We start from the raw sequence: 15,447 nt of genomic DNA, 5'->3' as shown, positions 1-15,447 counted from the left end.
CATTACAAAACAGTTCCAAAAAGCACCAAGTCAAACAACATAAAGAGTGCTGACTCTGCCCCATTAGTCATGTATGATTCTTGTGGGCGAGTGGTCACAGCCCCTGCACTGGCGGAAAGTATCAGAACCGGCACTGTTGCAAAGTGCAACAATACAGCCCCGCCTCACTCATATCCTTACCTCTGATTGCACGAACTGAATACACGGCGAAACGTAATTTGAATATTGTTAGATTGTTTCTCTTCTTGGTTTGTTACTTGGTTAAAATATTATCTCCTTGGCAGATGCATTGTTATCGCAGCTTTATCTATTGAAAACCAATTTTTAAAGTCTGATTGTGTTTTCCACATGTGCACTGTGAGGTGTATCTCTGGTATTGCCAGGCGAGCTTGGGTCTTTACATCGTTAAGACTATACTCTTAGGGATCATTTCTATAGTTTTTTCCTAGAGAAATGTGTTTCTAAAGTGTTTGGTCTCACAAACCACGAGGAGGATTTATAGTGTTCTCTTCTGAGCAGGAAGCAGACATTGAGTGTTGCTTTTTAGCAGCTGCTCTCTGTCATTGATGAGTGTTCCTTCTCTCTCTTGTGGAGAGCTGGAGGAAGAGAACACAGTCTGAGTGGTTTGCTTTTTGATAATAAGAATAGTTATTTTGTCTTTACTTCACTACCTTTTCTTGACAGTGTAATTGTTAACGGTACTGGAATAAAAGTTTAACAGGTTCAAACAAGCACCATGATATTGCTTGGCTGGTGATGAGAAGGGTCTTATCCATCACATCCTTCTTGTACGCCCCGAGTCTCATTTCCTCTGCGCGCTGCTCTCGAGTTAAATGGGAAAAAGTTTTTTTTAGGTACTTGAAAATGAGTTGTCTCATTTAGCTTTTTCTCAAGCTGCTGCTAATGCATTGAAGTTTTTTTTATTATTTTTACTTCCAAAATATACTTTATTCCTAAAAATCTGCAAAAAATACATTACAAAACAGTTCCAAATAGCACCAGTCAGGCAATACAAAGAGTGCAAAGGAGATCAGTTTCCTTCAATACAGGAGCGAGTTGCCTCACAACCCTTCCATTTCATTTTCCATGCCATGTACATTTTACAGCAAACAAATATTTTCCAGATACAGTTTGAGGGGTTTTCCATGGATCCAGTTCCTCACTTGGTGGGGGCACCTTACACAGTGGTCTTTCCCCATTGAGCCTTTGCCGGGGCTGCCCCAAGCTTTACTGCGTCCCTCAGCACGTAAGTCCTGGACCTGGGAATGTGCCAGTCTGCAACATTCGGTTGTGGACAACTCTTTGCGCTGGAAGACCTGCAAGTTTCAGGCAGACCAAAGGGCATCTTTCACTGAATTGATAGTCCTCCAGCAGCAGTTGATGTTTATCTCGGTGTGCGTCCCTGGGAACAGCCCGTAGAGCAAAGAACCCCGTGTTACAGAGCTGCTTGGGATGGACCTCGACAAAAACCACTGCATCTCTTTCCATACCTGCTTTGCAAAGACACATTCCAGAAGGAGATGGGCAACCATCTCTTCCCCACCACAGCCATCTCGAGGGTATTGTGTGGAGGGAGTGAGACTTCAGGCGTGCAGGAAGGATCTGATGGGGAGGGCTCTTCTCACCACCAGCCAAGTTACATCTTGGTGCTTGTTTGAAAGTTCTGCTGATGAGGCATTCCACCAAATGACTTTGGCAGTCTACTCGGGGAACCATCTGACAGGATCCACCGTCTCCTTTTCCCGTAGGGCCTTGAGGACATTCCGTGAAGACCACTGCCTGATGGATTGGTGGTCAAAGGTGTTTTTCCTCAGAACCTTTTCCACGAAGGATAGATGGTATGGCACAGTCCAACTAGATGGAGCGTTCTGCGGCAATGTGACCAGGCCCATCCTTCGCAACACCGGGGACAGATTGAACCTCAGCATGTAATGACACTTGGTGTTTGCGTACTGGGCTCTACGCACAGCTTGATGCAGCTGCACACGAAGGTAGTCATCAGGATGAGGGCGATGTTGGGTACGTTTTTCCCGCCCCTATCTGGAGGTTTGAACATCGTGTCCCTCCGGACCCGGTCCATTTTGGATCCCCAGATAAAGCGGAAAATGGCTCGGGTGACCACCACAGTGCAAGAGTGGGGTATGGGCCAGACCTGCGCCACATACAGCAACAACGTGAGCGCCTCGCACCTGATGACCAGGTTCTTACCATTAATGGAGAGAGATCGCTGCTCCAACATGCTCAGCTTATGTTGTACCCTGGCTACTCGCTCCTCCCAGGTTTTGGTGCACGCCCCAGCCCTTCTGAACCATATCCCCAACACCTTCAGGTAGTCTGACCTGACGGTGAAGGGGACAAAGGATCAGTCAGCCCAGTTCCCAAAGAACATGGACTTGCTCTTGCCGTGGTTAACTTTGGCTCCCAAGGCCAGTTCGAACTGGTCGCCGATGCTCATCAGTCTGCGCACATACCGCGGGTCCGAGCAGAAGACGGCGATGTCATCCATGTACAGGGAGGTTTTAACCTGAGTGCCTCCACTGCCTGGGATTGTCACCCCTCTTGTGCTCGCATCCTTCCTAATAGACTCAGCAAAGGGTTCAATACAGCAAACAAACAAGACAGGGGAGAGAGGACAGCCCTGTCTCACTCCAGATTGGATTCCCACCCATTGATTGAGACTGCGCTGCTGATGTTTGTGTAGAGCAGTTTGATCCAATTGCAGATTTCCTCCCCAAACCCCATTTTGGAAAGCACATCCATCAAGTAGGTGTATGATATCATGTCAAAAGCCTTCTCCTGCTCCAAGCTGATGAGGCAGATGTCCACCCTCCTGTCCTGTACATAGGCGATCGTATCCCTGAGTAGCACGAGACTCAGAGATCTTCCTGCTGGGTCTCGTGCAGATCTGCTCAGGGTGAATCACCAACTCCAGAGCAGACTTGACTCGACTGGCTATGACTTTTGACGGAATCTTGTAGTCAGCATTAAGCAGTGAGATGGGCCGCTAATTTCTGAGTTCTACCCTCTCCCCCTTCCGTTTGTAGATGATGCCTTTCCTCATGGATTCTGACATGCTGCCAGCCAGGAGCATACTCTCGCATACTTCCAGCAGGTCCGGGCCGACCCAGTCCCACAGGGCCGAATACAACTCAACCGGTAAGCCGTCACTTCCAGGTGTTTTACTCGTCTCAAAGGACTTGACGGCCTTTGTCAGCTCATTCAGAGTTAGCGGCTTGTCCAGTCTCTTCCTCATGATGTCATCTAAGACCTCTGTGATAGATGACAGGAAGGACTGGGAGGCTCTGGTGTCTGTGGGCTTCGCGTTGTACAGCCCAGCATAAAAGAATTTGCTGATCCTTAGTATGTCGGACTGCGAAGACATTACTGAGCCATTCTCTTCCTTCAGGCTGCTGATAACAGAGCTCTCTCTGTGTACCATTTGGAAGGAGTAACGCGAGCACGTCTCATCCTGCTCAATGGAGCGGACTCTGGACCAGAATATGATCTTGGAGGCCTCGGTACCAAAGAGCGAGGCCTGCTGGCTCTTCACCTCATGGAGGTCCTCCTTGGCCCCGACCCCCATCGTCTGCAGCCGGAGCAGATTTTGCATACTTTTCTGGAGTCGGGACATTTCTCTCTGTCTCGCTCTCGCCCTCTGAACACCTTTGAAGCTAAAGAAGCTCTTGATGGTTACTGGAGAACCATTTAGTAGGGTGTTGGTAGACTGTGTAGCACCCTTGCCGAAAACAAAAGCGAACACCAATATATACTCACTATCATGGATATGGCTACTCGATTCCCAGAGACCATTCCCTTGAGGACAATTACTGCTAAGGTAGTAGTAGATAAGTTAACCCAAATCTTTACTAGATATGGATTACCAATTGAATTCCAATCAGATCAAGGTTCCAATTTTATGTCTAAGATATCTCAAGAAGTTATGTTTTTTTAAAATTCATTCATGGGATGTGGGCGTCGTTGGCCAGGCCAGCATTTATTGCCCATCCCTAATTGCCCTTGAGAAGGAGTGGTGAGCTGCCTTCTTGAACCGCTGCAGTCCATTTGGGGTAGTTATACCCACAGTGCTGTTTGGAAGGGAGTTCCAGGATTTTGACCCAGCGACAGTGAAGGAACGGCGATATAGTTCCAAGTCAGGATGGTGTGTGACTTGGAGGGGAACTTGCAGGTGGTGGTGTTCCCATGTATTTGCTGCCCTTGTCCTTCTAGTTGGTAGAGGTCGCGGGTTTGGAAGGTGCTGTCTCAGCAGCCTTGGTGCATTGCTGCAGAGCATCTTGTAGATGGTACACACTTCTGCCACTGTGCGTCGGTAATTTGGGTATAAAGTTAAAGTCTTCAGCATACTACCCACAGACACAGGGAGCTTTAGAAAGGTACCATCAAACATTCAAAACAATGATCAGGGCATACTGTCATGAATATCTCCATGATTGAGATAAAGGGCTAGACTTCTTTTTGCCACTAGACATTCACCAAATGAGTTTACAGGTTTTAGTCCTTTTGCATTAGTTTACGGACATGAGATAAGAGGTCCTCTAAAATGAATCAAAGAAAGGTTTTTAGAACAGAGGGATGAATCTTTTCTGCTAGACTATGTACCCATGTTCCAGGAACGCCTCATGAAAGCTTGTAATGTGGCTCAGGAACACCTTTAAGCACCCCAAACCACTATCAATAAATGGATACACAAGCATGCAAAGACCCGAACATTTCAAACAGGGGATGAAGTGTTCGTATTATTATTATTAACTTTACAGGGTGAATCATTAAAAGCATGGCTCAGTAGTCTGTATAAAGTGGTCAAAAGAATTGGTAAGGTAAATTATTTGATTGACCCCCCCCCCCCGCCCCCCCACCCAGATTACTGGAAGAGTCAACTGTGTCATATCAATACGTTAAAGCAATATTATCACAGGGAAGAGGATAAGCCAGTACAGGTATGTCAAGTAGAAGGGACCGTGAAGAAAGAAAGGGATAGATAGTGAGGATGAGACAGAAGGAGGCCCAGACAATTCTCAAATTGAACCTCCTACTATCCAGTTAGCTAATACGGAACTGCTAGGAAGATTGGACACCATGCTTTCGTATTTAGATGCATAAGAACGATAAAACATAACAAGGCTACTCACAGCATTTAAAAGAGTCTGTTCCCGGCGAGAGCGGGAACATACGAGAGGAGCCGGGATGTAAAAGAGCCGAGACCCGAGGCCCGAGACCAGAAGCAGTGGCGGTGAGAGGGGGAGCAGGCAAGAGGAGCCGGGATGGAAAAGAGCCGAGACCTGAGGCCCGAGACCAGAAGCAGTGGTGGTGAGCGCGCTCTGTTCAGTGGACCTGCTTGACCAACAAAATCGAAGTGTGACGTCACAGGAGAGCTGGTAAGTGATTGGTAGGTATTTCTTCCGTGTCTCTTTTTGTTTTGGCCAAGTGATTTAAATCAGGACACGTCATTACAGGTTAAGAGTGCACTTAAATAATTCATTTTTTTAATACTGAGATCCAAATTAATTAATTAAATAGAATAGAGATGGCTGGGCAGACAATGTGTTGCAGCTGTAGTATGTGGGAGCTGGTGGACGCTGGTGTGATCTACAGTGACCACATCTGTAGCAAGTGTTGGTTGCTCGAGGAACTTCGGCTCAGAGTTGATGAACTGCAGTCTAAGCCACGGACACTGCGTCACATCAGGGAGGGGGAGTTCCCTGGACACTGTATTTCAGGAGACATTCACACCCCTTAGATTAATTACATCCAATTTGGACTGTGGTCAGGGACAGGAGGGTGTGACTGTGAGTGAGGCAGGTATGGGATCCAGAATTTAGCTTTGGCGGAGCCTCAGCCAGTGCCCTTATCTAATAGGTACGAGGTTCTTGCTCCCGATGTGGATGTGGGCACAGACTGCAGGGAGGATGAGCAAACTGACCACAGCACCATGGTTCAGAGTGCCATTCAACTGGGGGGAGAAAGAGAAATGTAGTTGTAGGAGGGGATAGCACAGTTAGGGGAGTAGATACTGTTCTCTGCAGCAAAGATAGAGAGTCCCAAAGGCTGTGTTGCCTACCTGGTGCCAAGGTTTAATGGCATCTCTTCTGGGCTACAGAGGAACTTGGAGTGGGAGGGAAAGGATCCAGTTGTCATGGTCCATGTAGGTACCAACGACATAGGTTGGACTAGGAAAGAGGTTCTGCTGAGGGACTGTGAGCAGCTCGGGGCTAAATTAAAAAGCAGAACCACAAAGGTAATAATCTCCGGATTACTACCTGAGCCACGTGCAAATTGGCATAGGGTAAATAAGAATAAAGAGGTAAATGCGTGACTCAAAGATTGGTGTGGGAGAAATGGGTTCCGATTCATGGGCTACTGGCACCAGTACTGGGGAAAGAGAAAGCTGTTCTGTTGGGATGGGCTTCACTTGAACCATGCTGGGACCAGTGTCCTGGCGAATCGTGTAACTAAGGTTGTAGATAAGGCTTTAAACTAAATAGTGGGGGAGGAGGGTTCAATTGCAGGGAAGTTTAAAAAGTCAAAAAGTAACGAGAGAGCTGAGGTGCAGGGTAGTGAAGAGGCATACATTAATCAGAGTGTGACAGGAAGGGACAGAGAATACAAGCACAAGAGTACAGCAGAAATTAGAACCAGAGTAGGTAAAAATGGTAAAAAGTCAAAGCTTAAGGCTCTTTATTTGAATGCACGTAGCATTTGTAACAGGGTAGATGAGCTGACGGCGCAGATAGAAATAAATGAATATGATTTGATAGCTATCACAGAGACGTGGTTGCAGGATGACCAGGACTGGAAACTCAATGCTCAAGGATATTCAACGTTCTGGAAGAATAGGCAGAAAGGAAAAGGAGGTGGGGTAGCTTTGTTAGTAAAGGAAGGGATCATTGCTGTTGTGATTAATGATATAGGTATAATAGATCAAGATGTAGAATCAGTTTGGGTGGAAATAAGGAATAGCAAGGCAAAAAAATTACGGGTGGGAGTGGTTTATAGTCCCCGAGGAGTTGCCTCTCTGTAGGACAAAATATTAATCAGGAAATAATGGAGGCGTGTAAGAAGGGCACTGCAATTATCATGGGTGATTTTAATCTGCATATAGACTGGACAAATCAAATTGGCAAGGGTAGCATGGAAGACGAATTTATAGAGTGCATCGGGGATTGTTTCTTAGAATAATACGTTGCAGAGCCTACCAGGGAACAGGCTATTTTAGATTTGGGAATGTGTAATGAAGTAGGATTAATAAGAGATCTCGTAGTTAAGGATCCTCCAGGGGAAAGCGATCATAACATGGTAGAATTTCAAATTCAGTTTGAGGGTGAGCAACTCGGGTCTCAAACCAGTGTCTTCAACTTAAACAAGGGCAATTACAGAGGTATGAAGAAAGAGTTCTCTAAAGCGGGCTGGGAAAATAGACGACAGGGAAAGTCATTAGATGAGCAGTGGCAGATATTTCATAACACTCAGCAAACATTTATTCCAGTCAGAAGGAAGGACTCGAAGAGAACGATGAACCACCCGTGGATAACAAAGGAAGTTAAGGAGAGTATCAAATCAAACGCAAAGGCGTACAAAGCAGCAAAAGCTATTGGTAGGCCAGAGGATTGGGAATTTTTTTAGAAACCAGCAGGTGATGACTAAAAAACTAATAAAGAAGGAAAAAATTGATTATGAAAGTAAATTGGCAAGAAATATAAAAACAAACAGTAAGAACTTCTCTGGGTATATTAAAAGAGAGTAACTAAAGTAAGTGTGGGACCCTTAGAGGATGAGACTCGGGAATGAATAACAGGGAACAGGGAAATGGCAGATAATTTAAACCAATATTTTGCATCGGTCTTCATGGTGGAGGACATTATAAACATCCCAACAATAATAGATGAGCAAGGTGTAAATGGGAGGAACTTGTAACAATCTCTATCACAAGGGAAAAGGTGCTGGACAAACCGATGGGACTAAAGGCAGACAAGTCGCCAGGACCAGATGGCCTGCACCCAAGGGATTTAAAAGAAGTGGCTGCAGAGATAGTGGAGGCATTGGTCATAATATACCAAAACTCACTGGATTCCGGTAGGGTACCAGCAGATTGGAAAACCGCTAATGTGATGCCCCTATTCAAGAAAGGAGGGAGACAGAAAGCAGGAAACTATACACCAGTTAGCTTAACACCTGTTGTTGGGAAAATTCTAGACTCCATTATTAAGGAAGAAATAGCAGGACATTTACAAAAACATAATGCAATCAAACAGAGTCAACATGGTTTTATGAAAGGGAAATCATGTTTGACAAATTTGTTCGAGTTCTTTGAGGATATAACAAGCAGAGTGGATAAAGGGGAACCAGTAGATGTTGTGTACTTGGATTTTCAGAAGGCGTTTGATAAGGTGCCACATAAAAGATTATTGCACAAAATAAGAGCTCAGGGTATTGGGGGTAATGTGTTGGCAATGATTGAGGATTGGCGAACACACAGAAGGCAGAGTCGGGATCAATGGGTCTTTAGCAGGGTGCCACAAAGATCGGTCCTAGGGCCTTAACTATTTGCTATCTATATTAATGACTTGGAGGAAGGGACAGAGTGTAGTGTATCCAAATTTGCTGAAGATACAAAAATAGGTGGGCAGGCATGTTGTGATGAAGACACAAAGAATCTGCAAAGGGATATAGATAGGTTAAGTGAATGGGCAAAAACTTGGCAGATGGAGTTCAATGTGGGAAAGTGTGAGGTCATCCATTTTGGTCGGAAAATAAAAAGGCACATTATTATTTAGATGGAGAAAGACTACAAAATACTGCAGTAGAGGGATCTGTAAATCTGAGTTCTTTTTGCCTTCAGTCTGGTTCAGTAAATATACCGAGTCGGATGTGTAGGTAAAATCAATTACTTTATTTGCGCATTAACCGGCGGCCTTACTCTGACACAGCGGCACTGACTCCACCAGAGTCTGTCGGGTCCACCAGAGTAAGTGACCATTTGTGATACAGATACTACTGTTTATACATTAAGATCCATGCTACACCTCCTTGTTTAACCAATCAGTGCAGTACAATTCAACTTCAACCACGTGGTAATGTGCAGTACATCTGTTACTGGGGTTAACAATACACTCCATTCTCAATATATAGAACATAGAACATTACAGCGCAGTACAGGCCCTTCGGCCCTCGATGTTGTGCCGACCTGTGAAACCATCTGACCTAAACTATTCCATTTTCATTCATATGTCTATCCAATGACCACTTAAATGCCCTTAGAGTTGGCGAGTCTACTACTGTTGCAGGCAGGGCGTTCCACGCCCCTACTACTCTCTGAGTAAAGAAACTACCTCTGACATCTGTCCTATATCTATCACCCCTCAACTTAAAGCTATGTCCCCTCGTGTTTGCCATCACCATCCGAGGAAAAAGACTCCCACTATCCACCCTATCTAACCCTCTGATTATCTTATATGTCTCTATTAAGTCACCTCTCCTCCTCCTTCTCTCTAAAGAAAACAACCTCAAGTCCTTCAGCCTTTCCTCGTAAGACCTTCCCTCCATACCAGGCAACATCCCAGTAAATCTCCTCTGCACCCTTTCCAAAGCTTCCACATCCTTCCTATAATGCGGTGACCAGAACTGCACGCAATACTCCAGGTGCGGCCGCACCAGAGTTTTGTACAGCTGCAGCATGAGCTCGTGGCTCCGAAACTCGATCCCCCTACTAATAAAAGCTAACACACCATATGCCTTCTTAACAGCCCTATTAACCTGGGTGGCAACTTTCAGGGATTTATGTACCTGGACACCAAGATATCTCTGCTCATCTACACTACCAAGAATCTTCCCATTAGCCCAGTACTCTGCATTCCTGTTACTCCTTCCAAAGTGAATCACCTCACACTTTTCCGCATTAAACTCCATTTGCCATCTCTCAGCCCAGCTCTGCAGCCTATCTATGTCCCTCTGTAACCTACAACATCCTTCGGCACTATCCACAACTCCACCGACCTTCGTGTCATCCGCAAATTTACTAACCCACCCTTCTACACCCTCATCCAGGTCATTTATAAAAATGACAAACAGCAGTGGCCCCAAAACAGATCCTTGCGGTACACCACTAGTAACTAAACTCCAGGATGAACATTTGCCATCAACCGCCACCCTCTGTCTTCTTTCAGCTAGCCAATTTCTGATCCAAAGCACTAAATCACCTTCAATCCCATACTTCCGTATTTTCTGCAATAGCCTACCGTGGGGAACCTTATCAAACGCCTTACTGAAATCCATATACACCACATCCACGGCTTTACCCTCATCCACCTGTTTGGTCACCTTCTCAAAAAACTCAATAAGGTTTGTGAGGCACGACCTACCCTTCACAAAACCGTGCTATCGCTAATGAACTTATTCTTTTCAAGATGATTATAAATCCTATCTCTTATAACCTTTTCCAACATTTTACCCACAACCGAAGTAAGGCTCACAGGTCTATAATTACCAGGGCTGTCTCTACTCCCCTTCTTGAACAAGGGGACAACATTTGCTATCCTCCAGTCTTCCGGCACTATCCCTGTCGACAATGACGACATAAAGATCAAGGGCAAAGGCTCTGCAATCTCCTCCCTGGCTTCCCAGAGAATCCTAGGATAAATCCCATCTGGCCCGGGGGACTTATCTATTTTCACACTTTCCAAAATTGCTAACACCTCCTCCTTGTGAACCTCAATCCCATCTAGCCTAGTAGTCTGTATCTCAGTATTCTCCTCGACAACATTTTCTTTCTCTACTGTAAATACTGACGAAAAATATTCATTTAACGCTTCCCCTATCTCCTCTGATTCCACACACAACTTCCCACTACTATCCTTGATTGGCCCTAATCTAACTCTAGTCATTCTTTTATTCCTGATATACCTAAAGAAAGCCTTAGGGTTTTCCTTGATCCTATCCGCCAATGACTTCTCGTGTCCTCTCCTCGCTCTTCTAAGCTCTCCCTTGAGATCCTTCCTGGCTAGCTTGTAACTCTCAAGCGCCCTAACTGAGCCTTCACGTCTCATCCTAACATAAGCCTTCTTCTTCCTCTTGACAAGCGCTTCAACTTCTTTAGTAAACCACGGCTCCCTCGCTTGACAACTTCCTTCCTGCCTGACAGGTACATACTTATCAAGGACACGCAGTAGCTGCTCCTTGAATAAGCTCCGCATTTCGATTGTGCCCATCCCCTGCAGTTTCCTTCCCCATCCTACGCATCCTAAATCTTGCCTAATCGCATCATCATTTCCTTTCCCCCAGCTATAATTCTTGCCCTGCGGTATATACCTGTCCCTGCCCATCGCTAAGGTAAACCTAACCGAATTGTGATCACTATCACCAAAGTGCTCACCTACATCTGAATCTAACAGCTGGCCGGGTTCATTACCCAGTACCAAATCCAATGTGGCATCGCCCCTGGTTGGCCTGTCTACATACTGTGTCAGAAAACCCTCCTGCACACACTGGACAAAAACTGACCCATCTAAAGTACTCGAACTATAGTATTTCCAGTCAATATTTGGAAAGTTAAAGTCCCCCATAACAACTACCCTGTTACTCTCGCTCCTGTCGAGAATCATCTTCGCTATCCTTTCCTCTACATCTCTGGAACTATTCGGAGGTCTATAGAAAACTCCCAACAGGGTGACCTCTCCTCTCCTGTTTCTAACCTCGGCCCATACTACCTCAGTAGGCGAGTCCTCAAACGTCCTTTCTACCGCCGTAATACTCTCCTTGATTAACAATGCCACACCCCCCCCCTCTTTTACCATCTTCTCTGTTCTTACTGAAACATCTAAGTCCCGGAACCTGCAACATCCATTCCTGTCCCTGCTCTACCCATGTCTCCGAAATGGCCACAACATTGAGATCCCAGGTACCAACCCATGCTGCAAGCTCACCCACCTTATTCCGGATGCTCCTGGCGTTGAAGTAGACACACTTTAAACCAAGTTCTTGCTTGCCAGTGCCCTCTTGCGTCCTTGTAACCTTATCCCTGACCTCACTACTCTCAACATCCTGTACACTGGAACTACAATTTAGGTTCCCATCCCCCTGCTGAATTAGTTTAAACCCCCCCGAAGAGCACTAGCAAATCTCCCCCCCAGGATATTGGTACCCCTCTGGTTCAGGTGAAGACCATCCTGTTTGTAGAGGTCCCACCTACCCCAGAAAGAGCCCCAATTATCCAGGAAACCAAAACCCTCCCTCCTACACCATCCCTGCAGCCACGTGTTCAACTCCTCTCTCTCCCTATTCCTCGCTTCGCTAGCACGTGGCACGGGCAACAACCCAGAGATAACAACTCTGTTTGTTCTAGCTATAAGCTTCCACCCTAGCTCCCTGAATTTCTGCCTTAAATCCCCATCTCTCTTCCTACCTATGTCGTTGGTGCCTATGTGGACCACGACTTGGGGCTGCTCCCAAGTTACTAACATAATATTGTTTTGCACCAGCAAGATAAAAGAAAGCAGACAAGCAAGATAAATTAGCAGGAACCAGAGGAATCTACAATAAACACTCTGGTCTCACTCCTTACATTTATCGTGAGTTCTATCTCTACCTTGTGACAGGTAATTGCGGCGCATCCTGCTGTCTTATCAATTTTGCATTCCTGAGTGCTTCATACAGTTTGCAGTCACATCAAGCCGTGGCCGTACACTCAGATAAGAGGGGCCCTTCATTCCTTATCATTCACACAGGGATGGACAGCATGTTTCACAGGAGTCCTTTTGTTCCAAACCACAGGGAGTCACAGAATCAGGCCATAAAAGAACAGATATCCTTGCAATTAGCAGTGTCGGCTAGTCTTTACAATCTCACACTCTCAGCCTTTACTTTTAACTATTTCATTGTGGTTTCTGCCACTTAAAATCATACTATCAAAGCTCAGCAAAGCTACTATTCCTAACTTGGCTACATTTCCCATTAAGCATAGTGCCATGCCGTTCTGCTCACTTCCACATTCCCCCCTTTTATCATTCTATGATAACCTTTTCTCTACTGATCAACTTGTATATGAATGTATATATATTCAGTAGGATTATATGGGTCTATCTACTCAAATAACACTTAAACAATATATTATAGAAGCAAAAGCTCAGCAACTTGCTGAAAGAGGGCGTGTATTAGCCTGGTCAGTATGTTTCTCATACTAACTGTTCGCTAGGATTGTGTCATGTCTGGGTGATGAGATAAGAAGAGTGCTGTTGAAGCACAATGTTTCTCTCTCTCTCTCGCTGTACCAGCTGCAAGGCCAATTTGCCTCTGCAGCCCTGAAGTTATGAAGTTATTTCTGATAAGCTGTCCCTCCCTGCAGCACTGAAGCTAGCTTGTTAGCAATACATGATTGATTAATTGTTTCATCTTAAATGTTCCCATGTAATTCTGTTCTTAAAAATTCTAAAATCTAAATTCTGTTCTCACAGATCTGGGTGTTCTTGTACATGAAACATAAAAAGTTAGCATGCAGATGCAGCAAATAATTAGGAAGGCAAATGGAATTTTGGCCTTTATTGCTAGGGGGTTAGAGTTTAAAAATAGGGAAGTCTTGTTACAACTGTACAGGGTGTTGGCGAGGCCACACCTAGAGTACTGCATACAGTTTTGGTCCTCGTATTTAAGGAAGGAAAAACTAGCAGTGGTGGCAGTTCAGAAAAGGTTCACTAGGCTGATTGCTGGGATGAAGGGATTGTCTTATCAAGAACGGCTAAACAGGTTAGGCCTTTATTCATTGGAGTTTAGAAGAATGAGAGATGATCTTATTGAAACATATAAGATTTTAAGTGGGCTCGACAGGGTAGATGTTCAGAATATGTTTCCACTAGTGGGGGAATCTCGAACTAGGGGGCATAATTACAGAATAAGGGGGCACACATTTAAAACTGAGATGCGAAGGAATTTCTTCTCTCAGAGGGTGGTGAATCTCTGGAATTCTCTACCTCAGACAGTTGTGGAGGCTAGGTCACTAAATATATTTAAGGAGGAGGTAGATAGATTTTTTTAAATCTCAGGTAGTCGAGGGGTATGCAGAGCAGGCCCGAAGGAGGAGTTGAGGCCTGGGACAGATCAGCCATGATCTTATTGAATGGTGGGGAAGGCTTGAGGGGCTGAATGGCCTACTCCTGCTCCTATTTCTGTAGGGATAACCCTGAATGTATAACCTTGACCACACATGATGTGGATGTAGGGGAATCCTTTCCTATAAAACAGCATCCTTCCTGCTTAAGTCCAAAGTAAAAGCAGAAATCCAATACATGCTGGAAAACAACTTAATGTAACCTAGTCAACACAGCTGGAGTTCACCAATAGTATTGTATCCTAAACCTGACGGATCAACCAGCCCTTGCATAGACTACAGAAAAGTTAATGCCGTGACAAAGGCAGACACCTACCCAATTCCTTACTTGGAAGACTGTATTGACAGAGTGGGCAGTGCCATGTTTCTTATAAAGATAGATTTGTTAAAGGGATACTGGCAAGTTCCTTTAACACCCCGAGCTAAAGAAATATCAGCTTTTGTCACACTGGACGGGTTTTTCCAATGTCAAGTGATACCATACAGGTTAATGGGTTCTTGAAAAACATTTCAGAGTCTAGTGAACCCAATAGTGGCCAGTGTTCCTAACTGCGCAGTTTACCTTGCTGAGGTTCTGGTCTATTGGGACACTTGGAAGGAACACATGAAACAACTGGGAGGCTATGTTTGGAAAGTTGCAATTGGATGATTTGAATAACCGTTGTGGAAAAATTTAAAACCCAGAATTCCAGAATATTCTGATGGAGTTTACTGTTGAGCCTGATCACTTAAAGATTGTCCCTATTTCGGTAAAATTTTTTATCGCATATGCTTTGTCACGAATTTAACTTGGTTGAATTATATGAGTAAAGATGGTATAAAGCAAAATGTATTAACTATAAGTAGCGTGAATGTGGGGGGGTGGGGGGGAGGCATGAGTATGACAATGTGTTTAAAATGTTTTCAAAAATGGCATTTCATTTCGCCAAGGGCGGACGTGCCACGAGGATTTCCATTTTTGCATTAAAACCTGGGATACTGTATTTTTTTAAAACTGAAAAGGATTTCAGTGGACATTGAGACATCTGTAGATAGCTGAACTTTATGGATGCTTTTGGAAGGAAGGCAGGGTCAACAAGAGGTTCCTGGTTTGGGCCAGTAAACAAATACTGGAAACCAGGTAATTTCAAGGAAACTAGCAGGGGGTTTGACCTCAGAGCTACCCTTTGTGTGACAAAAGAGAATTCATGACTTGGCATGTGACTTGTTTCTGGAAGGCTTTGGTTTCATTTTGAACTGTTTAAAAGCCAGTGGGTTTGGACTAAAGCAGGCAATTGGAATATGATTTTGACCTGCCTGGAGATCAGAAGAAGAATCAGAAAAGTACGACCTCTCTG

General features: G+C 44.9%; 1 non-coding gene across 1 annotated transcript; it reads left to right on the top strand.

Annotated features, from left to right (window-relative positions):
- The first annotated feature begins 407 nt into the window (after nt 1–407).
- On the top strand, nt 408–625 carry LOC137346912 (small nucleolar RNA U3). Its single transcript, XR_010968817.1, has one exon. It is a non-coding gene; the product is annotated as a small nucleolar RNA U3 (small nucleolar RNA).
- Nucleotides 626–15,447: the final 14,822 nt, after the last annotated feature.

Source organism: Heterodontus francisci, chromosome 30 (assembly GCF_036365525.1).
Source record: "Heterodontus francisci isolate sHetFra1 chromosome 30, sHetFra1.hap1, whole genome shotgun sequence".
Classification (NCBI taxonomy): domain Eukaryota; kingdom Metazoa; phylum Chordata; class Chondrichthyes; order Heterodontiformes; family Heterodontidae; genus Heterodontus; species Heterodontus francisci.
Note: the sequence above shows the minus strand (reverse complement) of the source record. Positions and strands in the feature narration are given on the sequence as shown.